Here is a 16,104-nt window from a genome sequence, read left to right as displayed (position 1 = left end):
ATCGACAATAATAACACAAATTGTCTCATAACACAAATTATTATATCAGTCTAAATTCAATTAATTACTCGATTGTAAAAAAAAGTAAATTAAACCCGGAAGATGTGTTGCACATTTTAAAAACGTAAAACGACCAAGGTCATGATACTCCATATTTAACTTACTTTTTTTTTACCATCGAATGATTAATTGATTACTTTTTAGGGTTAATTACAAAAAGTACCTTGTGGTTTGGTCGATTTGTGATGTGGTACCTGTGGTATTTTTTTTTGTGCAAACGCAACCTTGTGGTTTGCAAAATTTTGCATTTGAGTTTCCTTTATCAGAATTTGATCGATAACAACTTCGAAATGAGAATTTTCAAGAGTTAAATAATATTTTAAACAACTTTAATTTTTCAACTTTTTAGGTTTGAGGTCATTTAGGTGTTGTTTTTTTATGAGAGAGAAAGATAATGTTTAGAGAGAGAAAACTCCAAAAATGATGATTTTGAAAAATTAAGAATATGGTTTCATAGTAAATATGATACCAAACAAGTTTAATTCTTGAAAATTTTCATTTTGAGGTCGTTATCAGCCAAATTTGGCAAAGTAAAAAAACATGTAAAATTTTGCAACCATAGGGTTGTGTTTGTAAAAAAAAATATCACAGGTACCACATTGCAAATCGGCCAAACCACAGAGTACTTTTTTATAATTAATCCTACTTGTTATACAAATTTAACGAGCTAACTGAACATTTTATGACAGTACATGGATATTTTAGGTAACTAATGATGTATTAAGCTATAAAAACACACTGAGAACGAATTTGAATTTTCTTTCTAGAGAGAGAGAGAGAGTATAGATCGGCAGTTTGACTGGGTTTGTTGATAGAATGGCGCTGGAAGTGGGCAGTGCTCTAATCAGTATTCTTTTCTGAATATCTTTCTTTTATTGTTGTTTTGTTTCTGAAATTCTCCGGCCAACATTATGAATCGGTCGACTCGCCTTGTCACCGGATTTATTATGACAGTGTCATTTGGCTTTTGCATTGATGAAATTCATGCCCGATATATGTATCGGTCAACTAGCCTTGTCACCGGATTGAATTCGCCGGAGTTACATCGGTTCTTAGCTGGCACTATCGGATTTGGTTCCTTCCACCCTCAAAAGGCCCTCACCTGCAACGACATTCCGTTCTCATCTCCAAGTTTCTTCGAAATCGGCTCATTTACAACCAATTCCGTCATCCCCTTAGGCACAAACTTAACAATCCGGCCATGGACCCGTATCACCCGGAGGAGTCATCGGATCCGCCTCCTGTTTCCGAAGAATTTGTTCACATCGAAAATCCTAATCCGAATATGGAACATTTATGTCGTAATGCCTTGAATCAGTATATCCTGTTTCCTATTCGGAGTAGGATTGGGTTTCAGATTCCTAGTTGGATTAGGATCATGGGTTCCTAGTTGGATTGGGATCATGGGTTCCTAGTTGAATTGGGATCATGGGTTCCTAGTGGGATTAGGTTAGATTGGGTATTATAAATAAACCATTATGTAACCTAATCATTGTAATCTGATTTTTGCCTCCTAAATAATACTATTCTCCTTCTGCCCGTGGACTAGCCAACACAACGTTGGTGAACCACGTAAATCTGTGTTTTTCGATTGTTTATTATTTTACATTTCATTAATTCCGCACAACAAACTGGTATCAGAGCTTTTGGTTTCCGATCGGGGTTTTGTTTTCTGGAGAGAAAGATGTATGCGATGAATGTGAAGATCGAAAATTCTGGGAATAGAGATTAGTAGTTGCCCTGTGGGGGGTGATTCTGAGGTAGAGGGAGAAGTCTGTTTATCTGGCACTGTCATGGGTGCATCTGTTATGTTTTCAGGAGGATTCAAGTCAAGATGGAGATTTGTCGTAATGCCTTGAATCAGTATATCCTGTTTCCTATTCGGAGTAGGATTGGGTTTCGGATTCCTAGTTGGATTAGGATCATGGGTTCCTAGTTGGATTGGGATCATGGGTTCCTAGTTGAATTGGGATCATGGGTTCCTAGTGGGATTAGGTTAGATTGGGTATTATAAATAACCCATTATGTAACCTAATCATTGTAATCTGATTTTCGCCTCCTAATAATACTATTCTCCTTCTGCTCGTGGACTAGACAACACAATGTTGGTGAACCACGTAAATCTGTGTTTTTCGATTGTTTATTATTTTATCTTTCATTAATTCCTCACAACAAACTGGTATCAGAGCTTTTGGTTTCCGATCGGGGTTTTGTTTTCTGGAGAGAAAGATGTCTGCGATGAACGTGAAGATCGAAAATTCTGGGAGAAATAGTTTCAGTCTATGGCAGATCAAGATGCGGGCTTTGTTAAAAAAAAACAAGGTCTATGGACGCCGTTGAAGAAGGCAATGGGAGAAGTCACTGCTGAGATGACAATTCTGGAAGAAAAGGCACATTCAACAATTATGTTGTGCCTCGCAGATGATGTCATCACTAAGGTCTCAGACGAAGAGACTGCTGCCGGTCTGTGGATGAAGTTAGAGAGCTTATACATGACGAAATCTCTAACGAACAAACTTCTTCTGAAACAACGTCTGTTTGGCCTGCGAATGTAGGAAGGTACGCAACTCAGGGATCATTTAGATCAATTGAACACATTATTATTAGAATTACGTAATATTGATGTGAAAATTGAAGATGAAGATGCTGCTTTGATTTTGTTGGTGTCTTTACCGCTTTCATATGAGAATTTTGTTCAATCATTTATTGTTGGTAAAGATTCTGTGACTTTGGAAGAAGTTAGGTCATCTCTTCATAGCAGGGAGTTGCGCCATAAGGCGAGCAATACAGGTGCAGATAATTAGGCCTCTAGACTGTTTGCCAGCGGCAGTAAGGGAAAGGGAAACGGTGGAAAGAAGTCTAAGAAGTCGTTCTCAAAGGGTCCTAAGCCAGACGACACTTGTAATTACTGTAAGGAGAAAAGGACATTGGAAAACTGATTGTCCAAAGAAGAAGAAGAAATCAGAAAATCAACCAGGTTCTGCTGCTGTTGCAGATGGCGACAGCAGCTCTGAAAATGATATTTCTCTAGTTGCTGATGGACACACTCATCACTCTGATGTGTGGGTTCTTGATTCTGGAGCATCTTATCATATTTGTCCAAGGAGAGAGTGGTTTTCAACTTATAAGCAGGTAGATGGAGGTAGCATTTCAATGGCTAATAGTCATGTCTGCAAAGCAGTTGGAATAGGCTCGGTCAAGTTGAGGACACATGATGGTAAGTTCTGCACGTTGAACGAAGTTAGGCATGTTCCATTGATGACGAAGAATCTGATATCTCTGAGTCTGTTAAACAGCAGGGGTCTCAGTTGGTCAGGAAAAGATGGAGTTCTACATGTCTATAAAGGTTCTGATGTGATTCTGAAAGGTGTGAAGCATGGTACTTTGTATTTCTTACAAGGTTCCACTGTTACAGGTTCAGCAAATGCTGCATCGTCAGAGATTGACCAGGAGGATATGACAAAGATATGGCATATGAGACTTAGTCATATGGGCGAAAGAGGGATGCAGATTCTATCAAAGGATGATCTTCTTGGTGGTCATAAGGTCAAGAGTCTGGAGCTTTGTGAGCACTGTGTCTTTGGGAAACTACATCGCAGCAAGTTTCCCAAAGCTATTCACATAACAAAAGACACACTTGATTACATCCACTCTGATTGTTGGGGTCCATCTCGAGTTGAGTCTTTGGGAGGTCACAAATATTTTATGTCTCTGATTGATGATTATTCAAGGATGACCTGGGTCATCATGATGAAGCATAAAAGTGAAGCTTTCAAGAATTTCACGCAGTGGAAAGCATTGGTGGAAAACCAAACAGGAAAGAAGATAAAGTGGCTACGAACTGATAATAGTCTGGAATTCTGTTCGTCTGAGTTTGATCAGTTCTGTAAGGATGAAGGGATTGCTCGACATCACACAGTCAGGAATACACCACAACAAAATGGTGTAGCTGAACGAATGAACCAGACATTACTAGAGAGGGTGAGGTGCATGCTCTCTAATGCTGGGTTAGAAAGAAGATTCTGGGCTGAAGCGGTGAACACAACATGTTATCTGATTAACCGCGGACCACACACCGGCATACAACTCAAGATGCCTACAGAAATGTGGTCAGGAAAGGTTGCTGATTACTCAAATTTGAAAGCTTTTGGATGCACAACTTACTATCATGTTAATGAGGGTAAGCTAGAACCAAGAGCCAAGAAGGGAGTGTTCGTAGGCTATGGAGATGGAGTTAAAGGCTTCAGGATCTGGTCTCCATCAGAGAAAAGGGTCATTTTGAGCAGAAATGTAGTCTTTGACGAAAAATCTGTGCTTAGACCCATTGTGAAGCCTATAACTGCAACAGAAACTCATACCATTGATAAACAGGTGGAGTTTCAAGTCATACAGAGTGAGAGTGGCTTGAAGGAACAAGAGTTAAAAGCGGAAGTAGAGCTACCAGAGTCTACACCATCAGTTTCTCAACCATTTGAAGCTACACATCGTAGCTTAGCTCAAGATCGACCAAGGAGGGTTGGAGTTAGGCCACCTAAGAGGTATGAGGACATGGTGGGCTATGCACTACAGGTTGCTGAAGAGGTGGACACTCGTGAACCATCAACTTACCAAGAAGCTGTTTCAGGCGCCGATTCTAAGAAATGGCTTGCTGCTGATGGAGTCCCTTCATAAGAATCAAACATGGGATTTAGTCATACCACCTCCAGGGAGAAAGATTATTACTTGCAAGTGGGTTCTCAAGATAAAGAAAGGGATATCACCTGCAGAGGGAGACAAATATAAGGCTAGAGTTGTTGCTAGAGGTTTCAATCAAAGAGAAGGAGTGAATTATAATGAGATATTCTCACCAGTAGTCAGACACACTTCCATTAGAGTGTTGCTAGCTATAGTTACACATCAGGATTTGGAGCTTGAGCAACTTGATGTAAAGACAGCCTTTCTGCATGGAGTTTGGAGGAAGAAATCTACATGACCCAACCAGATGGTTTCCAGATTCCTGGGAAGGAGAATTATGTTTGCAAGTTGAAGAAGTCCTTGTATGGACTTAAGCAGTCTCCCAGGCAGTGGTATAAGAGGTTTGATAGCTACATGATGCAGCTGGGCTACTGATGCGGATTCCGTGAAGAACCCGATCTGAGGGATAAGTGTACCCCGTCGTTATCAAGTAATAAATTTCTGGTTTAAGTCCAGGTTATCGTCCATAGGATTTATTTCTGCAAGTACCGAATTACTAAGTCTCGGATGTTATCTAGGCTTAGGGGGTTTTGAGTTTTGGTTTTGTTAAATTAATCTACTCCTAGGTCGAATTGTGCTAATCCTAGCTAAATTATCTAATTCTAACTAAGTTATCTAATTCTAACTAAGTTATTCTAACCCTAACTAAATTACTCTACCCCTAATTGATCTTTCATTAATGAAACTATTCGAAGGAACATGGAATGATCGATAATAATTAAGATAGATTATCAAGTCTATTGAGTAAAACCTAATTCAAGTCACTTGTATTCAAGGCGATTAACCCTACTTACCCTCCTGAGGTTCCTAGCGCGTGATTCCCTAAGGCCGAAACTAGGTCTAAGGCTCAGTAAATTGGCGCTTAATCAACTAAGAGATCGTCAATCTCCTAGGCTCTGACTAGGTCAGATTCAGCTCGCAATATGTGCCTACTAGATTTTGGGGCTTTTGAATGAGTTAAACCAATTGAATAAAGCGTAAGACAAGAATTAGACAATAAACATAGAACAAAACAAGAGCTAAATTATTATTAAAGGCGAGATGATTGTCACAAGATACAATAAGACAAGTTCGGCAACTGTATCAAAGAGTACAAACATAGAAAGATGAAAGAAGATACAAAAATCCCTTTCAGGGAACCTGTTTACTCTACAGCCGGCGACTTGATCTTCAGGACGAACCTTGATAATTCCTCGGTAGAAAGCTTTGAAGGAGCTTCAATGGAGGTTTGAGGAAGATGGAGAAGATGGAGAGGAATTACAAGGGGAAAGCTTGAATAATTTACAAAAATGAAAGATATCTAATTTACAATTGGAAATTCCTATTTATAGACGCGTCTCGGGTCTCGTTTTGACCTAATTTCGTGTCCTTGTTGGTGTAGGAAGACGTGGGGCCGAACGTGGCTTCGTGGGGGCGGAATTGGTCTTTTTGACCAATTCCCGCAGGTCTGCTCGCCGAGCAGGAAAGGCTGCTCGCCGAGCAGGAAAGGCTGCTCGCCGAGCAGAATTGCGACGAGCAGCCCCTGCTCGGCGAGCAGGCGCCTGGGTGCCTGCTCGGCGAGCAGGCACTTCCTGCTCGACGAGCAGGCCCCTGGGTGCCTGCTCGACGAGCAGGCACACTGCCTGGGCAGTGCCTGGGCGCTGCCTGGGCAGTGCCTGGGCGCTGCCTGGGCGGTGCCTGGGCTGCTGCCCGGGCTGCGTGCCGATGCTCAATTCGCCGAGCAGCTGCCGGGGGGTCCTGCTTGCCGAGCGTTTTCGCCCGAAACGCGCTCGATCCGTGCCGGATGACTTCTATACCCTTTTTCGTCCGAACTTACACCTGCACACGCATAAAAACTCCAGGAAACATTAGTCCAAAAGCCAAATTGATCCGTCAATCGCTTATTTTGAGCAAACGCTTCGTTTGGTGCGACTTTTGACGGACCAATTAGCTTCAAAAGATACGGAATTCTAATATGCATGTTATTTCGGCCGTATTTGCCTATATTGATCACAAAACGAGCCTAAACGACGAAAAGTAAATAGAACGTTCCCAATTTCTAACTAACTCACACAAAAGCATTTAAATGCGAGAATTGCTCGCTTATTAACCAAATTACTCTAAAAACCGTCCTAAAACCGTACCCAAAGATAGGGGTTTTTGACCCCTATCAGCTACACCAGGAGCCCATATGATTGTTGTGTCTATTACAATAAACTAGAAGATGAGTCTTTTATCTATCTGGTGTTATATGTAGATGACATGTTGATAGCTGTAAGGAAGAAGAACGACATTCAGAAGTTGAAGGGTCTTCTCAGCGCAGAGTTCGAGATGAAGGATTTAGGTGCAGCTCGGAAAATTCTGGGAATAGAGATTTACAGGGACAGAAGCAAAAGGAAACTTTTTCTGTCACAGAAGGGCTATATTCAAAAGATCTTGTCAAGATTTGACATGTCTACCGCAAAGCCCATAAATACTCCTAGTGCTGCAAGTGCACATCTGTCTATTGCTTCTGCACCTAAGTCTGCTGAAGAGAAGGAGTACATGTCTCGAGTTCCCTATGCTAGTGCAGTAGGAAGCTTGATGTATGCAATGGTCTGCACTAGACCTGATCTTGCACAGTCTATTAGTGTTGTTAGCAGGTTTATGGGTGAATCTGGCAAGGAGCATTGGCAAGCTGTGAAGAGGATCTTTCGGTACCTAAAAGGTACATATGACGTTGGTCTCATTTATGGAGGTGATACAGAGTGTTTGGTGATAGGTTTTTCAGACTCTGATTATGCTGGAGATGTTGATACTAGAAGATCTATGACTGGTTATGTTTTCACTCTTGGCGGTTCAGTTGTCAGTTGGAAAGCTAATTTGCAGTCTACAGTGACTTTGTCTACTACAGAAGCAGAGTATATGGCACTGACTGAAGCTGCTAAGGAGGGGATTTGGCTTAAAGGACTGGTTAGTGATCTTGGTTTACATCATGATCAGGCTACAGTGTATTGTGACAGCTTGAGTGCAATCTGTTTAGCCAAGGATCAGGTTCATCATGAGAGGACTAAGCATATAGACGTGAGGTATCATTTTCTGAGAAGTGAGAAAAGGGTCAAGGTGAAGAAGGTAGGCACTGCTGACAATCCGGCTGACATGTTTACCAAGCCTGTTCCACAGAGCAAGTTTCAACACTGTTTGGACTTGCTAAACGTCAGAGATTATTAGTTGCCCTGTGGGGGGCGAATCTGAGGCAAAGGGAGAAGTCTGTTCATCTGGCACTATCATGGGTGCATCTGTTATGTTTTCAGGAGGATTCAAGTCAAGGTGGAGATTTATCGTAATGCCTTGAATCAGTATATCCTGTTTCCTATTCGGAGTAGGATTGGGTTTCGGATTCCTAGTTGGATTAGGATCATGGGTTCCTAGTTGGATTGGGATCATGGGTTCCTAGTTGAATTGGGATCATGGTTCCTAGTGGGATTAGGTTAGATTGGGTATTATAAATAACCTATTATGTAACCTAATCATTGTAATCTGATTTTTGCCTCCTAAATAATACTATTCTCCTTCTGCCCGTGGACTAGCCAACACAGCGTTGGTGAACCACGTAAATCTGTGTTTTTCGATTGTTTATTATTTTATCTTTCATTAATTCCGCACAACAGTTTAAGTGAGAGCATTGTTGATCTCACTGCTGAGGTGAGAGAGGAACACGGCGAAGTTGCAGTTAGTGGTGGTGAGCCGGAAAGGAGGGAGCTACCGGAGGAACTTTCTAGAAACGTGGTGGTTCTGACATGCGAGTCAACTGTTGAGTGTGGGTCGTGCGACGTGTATTTGATTGGCACCGAACATTGCTCGCAGGTGAATTGGTCTTTATGTCTTTGTTTAATTCGGATTTGAATGCTGAGTAAATTGGTCTTTATGTCTTTGTATTTTGACGCTTTATGTATGTGTTGATTGTCTTTATGTCAATTCCAATTTTGAAATTACAAAATAGAACTTTTCTGGACTGAAGTTATAATTTCAATATGTGTGCAATCCCTCTTCTTATAGACTGAAGTAATCCAAGAAATGATTGTTAAATTCCCAATACTTATAGTCTGGTTAATTTGGTATAATCTAATACAATTCTTGAAACCTATTGCAGGAATCATGTAAAGAAGTTAAAGCTGTAATACAATTCTTGAAACCTCAGGTGATTTCATTTTGACCCTCTGTATAATTGATTTAGTGGATGGGATATTTGTGAGGTAGCTACCTACTAAGTATTTTCTTTCTACTTATCTCATGTAAACAACTTTTTCAATTCTTACTGTCTATTGGCTATAGGTTGTCTTTCTTGAGTTATGTTGTGGGCGGACGGATGTACTTACTTCTCATAATTTAGAGGTCTGTATTATTTCTTACTTTTTTGTTTGTTTCTGTACTAACATGCATAAATTTTTGAAGAACTTTTACACTCACTTCCTCTGTCAAGTAATGCTGTATGTTTTTTATTAGGGTTTTCTTAGAAGCCAAAGATGGCTTGGTGTCTTTACTAAATGTAGTCATTTAATCATTGTACTGCAACTCACCTTTTATGTCTAGCGAAACATCAAAAAACAATCAAGATATTTTTTAACTTTTACTTTCAGGTTTTCACTTTCTTATACTTGCAATTTTAATTGAGAAGGTGCCGACTATGGGAGACATGATTGAGAGTTGGAAGAAGAAGCATCTTAACCTATTTGGAATACTTCTTGTCTGGTGCCAAGCCAAGGCACGCATGATTATCTTTATTGCCATTTCAGTTTTTTCTTACTCTGTAGAATCATTGTTTATATTCGTCAATGAAACTAGCATTTAATACATTTGATATATTCTGAAAGTATCTGCTGCATGATATTTGACATTTATAGTATCAGGTTGGGGTTAATCGTTCTGAATTTCGTGTGGCTGTTGAAGAAGCAAGTGCATATGGTGGCGAAGTTTTCTTAGGTGATCGGCATCAAGCAGTAAGATGCTATTGTTGATTTTTAGCTAGAACTGCCTTCTTCTATACATTAGATAAATTGTCAAGATTTTTAAGTTGTTATCAAAAAGGTTCAGGCGTCATTAAGTTTGTCAATCTTTGCTTGAAGAAATTTGTTTCAACTGTGAAGTTTGAGCTCTATGAAAGTGCAGTTTTAGCTCAAGTTTACTCAAAATGAAGCAATCCGATCATGAACACCTAAACACTTTTATCAGCTTAACTCATTGCATCCATGTTCCATCTCTTTGAGAGAGAACTGAATACAACCTCCATGAAGATTCATCACGAGATTGTAATGGAAAAATTGGTTAAATACTCTGCGGAAGCAACAATCACTAATATCCCACTAATATCCTGAATAGATTTGAGTTGAAGAAAAACATGAAAAGTTGGGATGGAAATAAGAAAAGTATAATACTGTCTTAATCTACCCTCCATCTATGAGTTTCTTTCACCATTTATTAGTAGCAGCTATAGTGCTGGAACTTTTCACAAAGATGTGATAGATAAATCGTTTTAACTCTAGTTCTCACATTTTTATGAATTTGATTAATTTAATAAAAAAAAATTTAATTGGTGTTGACTGAAATAGGTTACACTTTGGAGGACATGGGCGAGAATGCCTCTTTGGCATAAGATAAAGTTCTTCTACTGTTTCCTTTTGCGCTTGGTTCTTCAACCAAGCCCCGACGACCTTAGCAAAATGGTGAACTTTCTTATTGCTTGCTGTATTACCTATTATGCTTGTTAGTATGAGTATAAATTCCATATTGTTGCTTAACTTTAGTTGAAACCAATTTTCTTTGCCAATTTTCAGCCAAACAAAAAGGATGTTTTGAACAAGTGCAAAAAGGAGTTTCAGTCAGTATTGCATTGCCAACATTTTCATTTGTTATTAGTGTTTAGTTCAAATATAACTTTTTGTTTTGCCATTAATTATAGTGTGTGCTTTGCGTATTTCTTTCATTTGTGATTTGTGTTTAGTTCAAACATAGCTGTGTAACTTCCTATCTCTCTTAATTAGATCTGACAAGTGAGGTATGATGACTGAGCAGGAGGCTATGAGAGTACTCTTTCCGTCCAATCCTACATAAGTTTATAGCATGCAAGTCATAATGACATTTGATAAAAAAAAAACCTCTATATTTTTATGTCTGTTAAGGAGCTTGTTCTCTTCCAGATTACTTGTGGTAGTTAAATCAATGAAAATGGTGTTATTACGCATGATACTTCATTGTATGAAACATACACAGGGGTTTTCTGGTGATATGCCAAATGGGGGCTGTACCCACTCAAAATTGCAAATCATATTTTTTGCTGTAGTTTGCAACTTTGTAACTGCAACAATCCTGCTAAACCCATTTCAAACTCCATTATTCATTTGGTGTTTATCTCACTTGTAGGCTCATGTCTTTCAATCTACTGAAATTTGCTAGTGAACATAGTTCAGTGGTTGCAGTTGTTGGGAAGGGGCATTTGGAGGGAATTAAGAAGCGCTGGAAACAGCCTGTTGAGGTTGGTGAACAATTGCTTTCTGAGTTTTTTCTTTTAAGTAATAAGTTGGGAATATTATGAAATTGGTATGTCTTTATAGATCCTTAATTAAACTATTAGATAGATGTGTTATTGCAATTTCCATTGTAAGAGAAAAGTTGGTGCATGTGTTGAGATACTCCGGTAAGTAGTTTGTTACTGGCACTATTAATTAATAACACTACCAATTTTGAAGATAGAATTTGAAAGAGTTTATTTTTATGTTTAGAAAAGAAGAAGAAAAATGTAGATAATTCAAGTGAGCGAAAGTATCTAGATTTTCTGTGACTAATATTAAAATCTAGAAAGTTTACTAGATTTTTAGGTAAAATGTATGGTTATTATTTAGTTGTTTAAATGTGTGGTTAAAAGTGAATCATATGAAAAAAAAAAAGCAATACATGATTTTTTTCATTTAGGAGTATTATAAATATGTCTTTGGCCATTAGGTTTGTGTGTATAAGAAACACAAAACTCAAGAGTTAGTCCTCCATTTTCAACAGGAAAAGCATCTGACCGAGCTTATGGAAATGCCACTGGAGAAAACTGGTGTTTCAGTCATCACGTCAATCAGTGTTGTTGTGGCTGCCGTGGCAATTGTCTCCCGCATTTATTTTAGATGCAAGAAATAGGTAACGAATACTTGCTATTTCTAGTCATATACACAGATCATTTGTTTTTTCATTTGTTAAACCTTTGAACAAATAATAATGAACTTCACTTACAGATCCCTGTAAGTTTCAAAGCACCCAATAGTTATGTTGTTGGGAAAATATTTAAAAAAACAAGTTATAATTTATGTTGCATAGAAACTCTTCGTCACTAGCGTTTCCGTGTTTCGTTTCCCTTTCCCTTTCCATTTTTTTTTCTTCTGTTTCTATTACCACTTTTTTCTATATTTAATAAAATATAAATATGTCAATTTTGAATAATAATAATAATATAGAGATTATAAAGGCAGAGTTATTTATGAATATCTTTTCCATCTTTTTAATTACCTTAGTTAATTTTTGTTAATATTGTTATAACATTTTTATTTGTTGTAATATTGTTCCTTTGGTGTTTCTTCTTTAGATATGTTTATGTTATCTCATTTTATCCTATTTTAGATTTAGCAGCTCATGTTCTGCTGTTTTAGGGGCTTCCAGGTTTTGGGTTTCTGCCACTTCTGAAAAGAGAATGACTTCTAGTTTGTAGAAATGTGATTTATGGATTTAACTTTTATTCTTGGTATGCCATTTTAATTCCTCAACTTTTACTTGTTTCACAGAGATAATTGGTCATTCTATTAGGATGCTATCTCTGTTTTCTTTGTTTTACACGGATAACTTGTGGTTTCGGTTTGCTGTTATTAGAAGTTTTTGGACAATCTTTTTTCTTATGATGTGATGAGGGCATCTTATCCCTAAGCCCGAGTCCGGAACTACGAGAAGCCACCCGGGAGAACCCACTCAAAGAGAGCAAGGAACGAGAGAACACGCGGGCGTGTCCAACCTAACGCAAGGCGTGGGCATGGTGGTCTTGGATGAAAGGCCATGTCAGTTGGTGACGCGGGGCGCATCCCTTACCACGCGGGGCGTGATTGGTCACATTAAGCAAGAAAAGTTCCAGGAGGATAAACACGCAGGGCGCAACCCTTGGGCGCCCCGCGTAGATTCCACTCCGCAGATCTTCCAGTTCCAGGAGCCTCATGACGCGGGGCGTGATCCACAGGACGCCTCGCGTGACGTCGATCCACCAGGTCAGGAGCTTTTTAACGCGGGGCATATTCCGCAGGACGCCTCACGTACTGAACTCGAGCCAGCCTCCTGAAGTCCAGGAGCATTTTCACGCGGGGCGTAAACTCAGAGACGCGGGGCGTGTCATGGTCTGGAGAGACCTCCGAAAGTCCAGGAGCATTTTCACGCGAGGCGTAAGATCCGAGACGCGGGGCGTATCATGACCTGGAGACTACTTCTCCTCCAAGTTCTCACCTTGGGGGACCATTTCTGTAACACCCTATTTACTGTACTGCCATTGTGACTTATTTACTAAACTACCATTTTCCCTATTTTACTCTCTTAGCCAAGTGTTAACCAAAACCCTATTCATAGGCTTTTGGGTCTTTCTCTTTGATTTGAGGGAGAGTATTTAAACTCCCAATTTTTGTAATGTTCTTAACTTTTGATGAATTAAATTTATAGCCTCCTTGAGAGCTTGGATTTCTATCCTTTGGGTTAACTCAACCTTCAAGTATAGCTTGACAAGATTGCATTCTTTGTGGATTTAAGATTAAAATCCCCAGTCGATTTCACCATACATCATGATGACTACGTAGTTCTTTTAGTTTTGGAAAAAATGTTGGCTTTCTAGTACATGCCAAATGGAAGAAGCTTCATAATGGTTTATGATTTGGAAAGATATGTAGAGTTCTCTTCAATCCAAAATTACTTTTATTAATACATTTTACGCAAAAGAGGGATTAAAATCTCAGCGATATTAATAGGTTATTATGTTAGAGAATTCCTGCATATTTTTAGAAGCAAAATGTCTGTAAGAAATGTCTTTTACAACAATCTGTAGATGACTTTATGTTGGAGGGTTCTCTGATAGAACATAATTTATGTAAGAGAAATTCTCCTGTTACCTTTTCTGCTACAGGTTTGTTTGCTTAAGAAAACTGTAGTTGACCATAAATTTCGTTATCCTGCTACAGAATATTTCTTAGCATATCAACATTTTTCCCAAATACACCTCTTCATCCCTTAGATAAGGGGCACACTTGCCTAAAATTATATTCTCCTATGGCCTAGATCATTATCGGTTTGCCCTTGCAGTTGCATTGTTTTGAATTGTTTCCTCTCTATTTGATTAATTAAATCTTGAATAAATTTCAAATAAAACCCATGTGGTTTCTCTCATTTTTAGATAAAGGACTGTGGTTTACTTTTTGTCAAAACGAGAATTGAGTTTTCGTACTTTTAATAAAACAAGGACTTTTTGGATTAATGCTATTAAAACCATCTTTAACGACCTGAAAATGAAAATTTTCAAGAATTAAAGTTGTCCAATGTCATATTTGCTATGGAACTATATTTTCGATTTTCAAAAATCATATTTTTTAGAACTTTCTCTTTCTAAACATTAATTTTCTCTCTCTTCACCAAACATAATCTAAATAATCTCAAAATAAAAAAAGTTGAAGAATTAAAGTTGCTTAGAATATTAGTAGTTCTTAAAATATGTCATTTTTGAAGTCGTCAATGGTGATTTTAGTAGTATCAATCCAAAAAGTCCTTATTTTGCTAAAGTTGGAAACCCCAATCCTTGTTTTAACAAAAAGTAAACCACAGTGCTTTATCTGAAAAATAGTGAAACACAGGAGTTTTATTTGAAATTTACCCTTAAATCTTTTTTATTTAGTTATTTAAATAAAGTTTTACATTCCAACATATAAATTCTACACCCTTAAAGTATAAAACTTAAACTCTAAAATATATTATAGGAAGTAAGATGATTGTGGCAGCCTAGGAATTGCTTTTGGAAAGCGATGGATGAAGATTCATCGACTTTTCTAATGTTTCTGGCGATTAATAAATGCTAAAGCCGTCCCTGCCCCCATTTGGATATGTCCTTAATGGCAGACTAGGCCTGGTTGTTGGCCAGTTCGGTTGAACAAACAACAAACTATGCATAACTTTATTCTTCGGAAAAGAACAGAGCTTCTTCATCGTTTTCCTTCCAAAATCGAGCGTTGTAAATGCTTTCTTGATTCGATGTTGAAAGATATAAAATATTGCAATCGCCGGTATCTATTGATTCGATGTTGAAAGATATAAAATATTGCAATCGCGGGTATCTATGGCTAATATTTTACTATCATCATAACGTTTCAAACATATATATTGTTTATCAATCCAATCCATGTAAAATCTACCATTAAAGCTCCAGTTATTTTTTATTTCAACTCATCCCATCTCCAAACAATAATTGACATTGTATTCATAAACACATGTCAGTTAATTTTTCATATATATCACACAAATTTAGTTTAAATTTTAACTTTGGTGTTGAGTTGCATAACATCATGATATTGAACATAACAATAATGATAATATGATATTCTAAAAATAGTAATAATTAAAATAAATAAACTTATAATAATAATAATAATAATAATGGTTCTAATAGTAATAACTGATCAGATCATATCATAGAACATGACATAGTATGTTTATATAAATTATCATCCGTACCAATCGTTGGTTGACACAGTGGTAGCATGGGACTGCGCTTGGTACGATTGGGAGGGGTTTAAATACCGTAATCCTTGGACCCGCTCCGAATCCGGATTAGTCGGCCCAATGTGGTTCGGAGTACCGGATAGTTTAACTATATATATATATATATATATATATATATATATATATATATATATATAGGAGAGATCAAGTGTGACACATTTCTTATGATGTGACAAGTTTTATTGTGTGACAAGGACCAATTTTGTAATTAACTATATGGTGTGGGCTACTGTTACTTTACTGTAAACAAAGTAAAATTTACGTTGCTTTGATCACCATTGATTTGATACTAGAATAAATTTTAGTAATGATGAATTCAATTATTTTTAAATAGGTAACTGTTTCATCCGGTGATAATTTGTTTTTTTTAAATAGGTAATTGTTTCATCCCACTCACAAATTGGCTTCAACTGTTAAAAGAAAAAAAAATACTAATTTTGGTAAAAATTCATAACTAGCTTAAAGTATAAAACCAAAAAAGTTATGGATATCCTTGCTGATGACGTCATGCTTTTCGTT

The 16,104-nt window shown here is 37.8% G+C and overlaps 1 pseudogene; it reads left to right on the top strand.

Annotated features, from left to right (window-relative positions):
* Positions 1–1,055: 1,055 nt before the first annotated feature.
* On the top strand, positions 1,056–13,501 carry LOC136223702 (uncharacterized; annotated as a pseudogene).
* The last annotated feature ends 2,603 nt before the right edge of the window (positions 13,502–16,104 follow it).

This window comes from Euphorbia lathyris, chromosome 3 (assembly GCF_963576675.1).
Source record: "Euphorbia lathyris chromosome 3, ddEupLath1.1, whole genome shotgun sequence".
Lineage (NCBI taxonomy): Eukaryota > Viridiplantae > Streptophyta > Magnoliopsida > Malpighiales > Euphorbiaceae > Euphorbia > Euphorbia lathyris.
Note: the sequence above shows the minus strand (reverse complement) of the source record. Positions and strands in the feature narration are given on the sequence as shown.